A 6,000-nucleotide genomic window follows, 5' to 3' on the forward strand; every position below is an offset into this window, starting at 1 on the left:
TTGTTTTTTCTTTAGCCAAAATTGATTTGCTGGCCTGCTTTACGGCAACGCCATGCCTCCTGGTTTAAGGGGCACTCACGGATCATATGGCCTTCCTTGAAGCAGTAAAAACACGTCTTCTGTCCCAGGCAGCGTGCATAATGTCTGTGTCGATTTCTTCTGTCTTGTTTTTCCTGGCGTCTCGCGTCCATGCTAGCAACGTCAAGCCTGGCTCGGCCATGCCAGCGGCGTCCGGATTCCTGGCGTCTCACGTCCTCTCTAGCAACGTCAAGCCTGGCTCGGCCATGCCAGTATGGTGTTGGTCCTGGTGGTCCTGGTCGTCTAACTCGCTGGCTGTGGAATGGCCTTGGGTTGCCAGGCTGGCTATGCCAGGCTCCCCAAGGTTGTGGGTGTTGTCTTGCAGCCCAGACGGGTGGTCTGGTGATTACTTGATGTGGTGTCCTGGCTGTTGGTCTTGGGGTAGGCTCGATGTAGTCTGGCACATCAAGTGACAGTGCCTCGAAGCCACCCAGTAGATTGGTTATTTTTGGTTCTGTTTGTTTGGTCATTTGAAAGTCTGTTGTGAATGTGGTTGATGTGGTCGTTGTAGTAGCTGTCATTTGGTAGGGACACATGTAGTCGTGTGTCTCTCCTTTGGTCGTTGTAGTAGCTGTTCTGGTCTTCTTCGTTGACAGGAACGGTGTTGGCTTGGTCGTCGGTTGTGTTGGCTTGGTCCTGGTCGATGGTTGTTTTGGCGTGCAAAGTGTAGTTGGCGTGTAAGCCTGTGAGTTGCATTACCGCGGTTTCAAGTTTCTGTTGTAGTAGAGTCACACGTGACTGTGCGTCGTCCATTAGTTTCTTCTGGTCCTCTAGTTGGTGTTGAAGTGCCATCTCTCTTTGCTGTGCGTCGCTCCTTTCTTGTCGAAGTCTCTTTCGGCTCTGCTTTGCCCCCATCTTTAAGATTCGTTTTTTACCAAGTACTCATCTATGGTGAAGATGAGATATTGATCCTGTTCACGGCGTCATTTGTTATGGCAGGAATGAGGTCTCATCATTTGTGACCAGCAGACAGAGGCGAAGGCACGACACAGCATCAAGGAGTCCGGCATATCGTCATCATCGTTCTTTATTCATTGTTCCGATCATCTCAGTACAGCAGAATGGTTAACAGTCCAGCAGCACTCTCCCACCACTCTCCCCATCAATGACATACAACCCCCTTTTATTGTCAAGCAAGGTCCAGTATACAGGAAATAGATAGTCAATAACAGGTGGTCCTACAACATCTCCGTTCATGGTGTTTGCTGACAGACAGGAAACTACTCTAAATAGGATATTTACACAAATACATGTATGACTCCAGCTGTCAGATTGACATTGACAGCTGTGGTTAGTAGTTGTTTGGGAGAGGAAGACAGTCTCAGTCTCCTTTCTTGTCTTAACAGAGATGCTATACAAAATGTTCATATAAGGATCTGCGCTAAAGATAAGGGTGACACACAAATAAGTATACCTTTGCTGACAGCATGGAGGAGTCAAGTCAGCTGATTGACAGCTGCATGAATTAGACTGAGCACATTGGTGAGCAAAGAGAAGATAAATACACAATAATGCATATATTTGGCACTGTAGTTGGCATTCTAAATCTCCCATTACAGCAGGGATGTTCAGCAGGCGGAAAATAGGCCCAAGGTTTATTATGCTAGCTGGAAAGATCAATTAATTTATAAAAGGATTCCCATCACTACTTCACTGGTTGAGTGCGCATTATAAGAGCCTACATGTTAATGATGATTTGGAATGTTATATTATTGCAATGAATCGATGCAATATTTTGCAATGGATTCTTAAAACTAAATGGTGAGGGAAAGCGCTAGGGCATTAACGACTTGAGATTTTTCCAAGTCGACTTGTCAGACAGTAAAGTCGAAGTTGAGTCGATTTATCGTTTTGTACGACGGGGGGGGGGGGGGGGGGGGGGGGGGGTGGAGGTGCGCGCGCTCAAATACGGAGCATGTCAAACAAAGCACTACGCACACACACAGTGGCCTCTCCAATATGGCACAGTGTATGTATCATCTATATGGCAAAGCGCTGATTATCAAAACATAAAACTATAATAGTAAATACTAAACAGTGTGTGCGTCGCGCGTCCCCGTGGGCCGCGGAGAGGCCCACGGCCCGGTCGCGAACCGTTTGTTGGGCCGCCGGCCACGGGGAAGAGAAAAGGAATAAAAAAGCCTCAAATTTGGCAGGCACTTTAGACCATGCGGCCGCTGACTCGGAGGGGGAAGTGAGGGCTGCCCCAGCCTGTGAGCTCGCAGATCTACGCTTCATGCAACGAATGTACCCGTACGTTTGTTCTATTAAAGGGTAGATCGCTACCGTTTGGGGGCTCTCAGCAGCCCCCCAAACGGTGGCGGATCTACCCTTTATAGAACGAACGTAGCGATATGCTGTGAGCTTAGCCTGTTGCTAACGCGACCGCCCTTCTCTCTCTCTCTCTCTCTCTCTCTCTCTGAGTCTCTCTCTCTCTCTCTCTCTCTCTCTAACGCGTCTCTCTCTTTCTCTCTCTCTCTCTCTCTCTCTAACGCGACTCTCTCTCTCTCTCTCCCCCGTTGAAGTTGCAATAGTTGGATCACTCAACACAGACCAGAAAAGATAACACAACAGGAGAGGGGGCATCATTGGCACACAGCGCCAGCAGCAGCGCGCAGCACAGCGCAGCGGCCCGATAACACAATACAAAATATGATATGGGGAAAACTTGTCCTAATGTGAATCGACTTGTGTTAATGAAATCGATAAATCGATTTTTTTAGTGAATGCCCTAGAAAGCGCGCGTGTATAGAGCGCACCGTGCGTAATGAAAGCCCGACAGTGTGTGTGTGTGTGTGGATAGCCTATTTTTATGTCATTAATGTTTCGATGGAGGAGCAGGAGGGTATACACTAATACTATAGGCCTACTACTAATAATAATATTAATACTTTTGATTGGATCTGTTGAAATCATATTCTACTGCGTGTTGCGTGCAGAGAGAGAGAGAGAGAGAAAGAGAGAGAGCGCGCGCGTATCATTCATGTTTAAATGAAGGACCACCAGTATACGGGTCAGTGACGTGACACCCCTAAAAAAGTGTTTTTTAAAAACCTTTAAATAACAGGAATAAAAATGATTTACTTTTGTTCTACTCACTCTCATCTTTATGGAAACATATTTTGTTTTTAGATATTTTATTGGAATCAGAATTTATTCAGCATTTTGTTGTACTTGTGCCTAAAATCATCATATGGTGTGACAAGACAATAATTGTTTATAAAATGAAAATGGAGTACACCTTTCTTAAGTTACTCACTTTATCAAAGTCCTTTATCATAACTAACCTGTAATCCACTATAGTTTTGTGAAAATGTATTAAATCTGTATATTTTCGTAATCAACACTCAATGTGAGGCCCATGTTGTCGGTCTTTCAACATATTTTGTATTTATTGTGACAAAACTTTCTCTAAAATTACACAAATATGTGTGACTCTTCCTGATACTATTTGCTATGTAATCCATGAACATTAATGGTTTCATCATTAATAAAGGTATGATCTTTTCACTATTTGGAACGTCACACCAAATGATTTAGTGTCACACCGTATGATCATAATTATCTTCATTTTTCAAAGCAAACTGTGTTTTAACCTACCTATTAGTGAGTACTGAACTTTACAGATTGATTAAACAATTACTCAGCAAAAACAGCAACAGGAAAATTGCTTTAACATTGAATAACATGCAATGACTGAATAAAACAAAATTAAACACATTTTATTGTGGATAGTTGCAGATTTTAGGTGAAGCTGTTTAAAACAAATGTTTAAATGGACAAAATAAACATGGGTCTTTGTTATTTATTGTTATATATGTAGTAAAATACAAAAAAAGTGTGACAAAAAAAGTCATATGGCAGACAGTCACACCATTATGATATAGTGTCACACCATATTATGTTTTCTGCACTTAACATAACCTTGAGGCTACTAGCTACACATTAGCATGCTAACAACATGCTAGCTATAACAAAGCAACATAGATTTACATGTAATTATGACAAAAATCTAATAACTTTAGCTTTTTTAATGAAAAAGGTGTCACACCCACAGACACTCGGATGAGTCGCATTGGTCAGCGTTCCAACAAGATCGTATTTCATGGAAATGTTAAAATGATAATTCACCACAGACACCTGTCATGCTATTGTAATGCAAGTGCTGAGCAGCCTTACTGAAGAAGGACCTCTCTATCCCAATGGGTGTCCAAACAATTGCCTGTTGAAATTTCCCAAAATGGTGTCACACAATATGATTTTGGTTTGGGGGACAAAATCTTTTTGATCAGAAATGACTGAAAACATTATGCTTGGACTTTGAAAAGATTAGGCTCACAAATAGACATCTATATTATATTTATGGAATTTTTAAAAGAATTTTAGCATTTTTTTCCCCTTAGTTTTATTCAAGTTCCTACTTTGAGAAACAGGGCCAGGACAGTCGCACCATATGAGTTTTGGTTGAAAATTCTGAAGAAATGAGGAATGAAATGTTTTAATCTTGAGTATGTTCACATGAAGCATAATGTCCTGCACAATATTCAGAAGGTTTTTGACAAATATATTTTTTATTTATACACGTTTGACACTGAGGACAGCAAAGGACAGCATGTCACGTCACCCACCCATACACACCAGTATAATAATAATAATAATAATAATAATAATAATAATAATAATAATAATAATAACAATAACAATAATAACAACCAGCCACGGACTTTTGATTGGATCTGTGGATTCATATTCAGATGTGCGTGTTGAGTAATATGCATGTGGCTGCGACGTGGCTGCGACGTCCCATGTCGGAATGGCGGTACGTCGAAATGGCGGTACTTTTATTTTTTGAATTCGTTTTTTGGTCAATATACATAATTATCAACTTACTTTTGTAAAAAAAGGTTTAGGGAGAAATTCCCCTTTAAGACTTGGTTGTTGGGTACCGCAAAGAGGCCATTGTTACGCCCACGTGGAGGGGACTAGTCGTTGACTGACCGGCAGGGCACTGGTATGTGGATTGAGTGCTTTCCTCTATGGCCAGCATGTACAACTCATACTTACCTGGCAGGGGAGACACCATGATCATGAAGGTGGTTCACCCTCGGCCACCGGGGAGGTCCATGGGTGATAGCCTTGCCTTTGTTAGAGACTCCTTTCTTTATGCAGTTGATCGTAGGGTCCCCCTCTGTATAGCTGGTCTTGACCTAGAAAAGGCTTTTGACCGGATCAACCATGCATATCTAAAGGAGGTGATGGTGGCTTTTGGTTTTGGACCTAAAATAAGGGCCTGGATAGACCTATTGTACAATGAGTGCATTAGTAGAGTGGTAATAAATGGTAATAGCACAAACACCTTCAAGGTACAGTCAGGGGTCAGACAAGGGTGCCCACTGTCCGTGGTCCTTTTCATCTTGGCCATCGAGCCTCTGGCTTGTGCCATACGCCAAGATCACTCCATCCGAGGTCTTCTTGTTCCAGGCAGCAGGGGCAGGGAGGCCAAGCTGACCCTGTACATGGATGACATGAATATCATATGTAAAGATAACAGCTCAGTGGTCAAGGCCCTTGGGTGGAGTGACTGTTTTTCCAGAGCATCAGGGGCCAAGCTCAATAGAGCTAAAAGTGAATGCTTGTACATAAATTGGCATGAGAACAAGTTAGATTTGGGCCTAAAAGAGCAAACAGAAAGAATCAAAGTTTTGGGAATTGAGATTGGAAAGGATATGACAAAGGTAAATTGGGAGTCCAGACCAAGGGGGCAGGCAGACTTTCCAACGTTGAAGCTCTGGGTCCTAGTGGTAGGAGGAGGGACTACAGGCGGACCCGTGGATTCATGACCGGGAAACCCCGTGCAGCTGGGCTTTAACGTTGAGCGCTCGGTTGCCCTACGTCACTCAGGACCTCAAAGTTGAGGTCCTG

Source organism: Electrona antarctica, assembly GCF_951216825.1.
Source record: "Electrona antarctica genome assembly, contig: scaffold_187, whole genome shotgun sequence".
Taxonomy (NCBI): domain Eukaryota; kingdom Metazoa; phylum Chordata; class Actinopteri; order Myctophiformes; family Myctophidae; genus Electrona; species Electrona antarctica.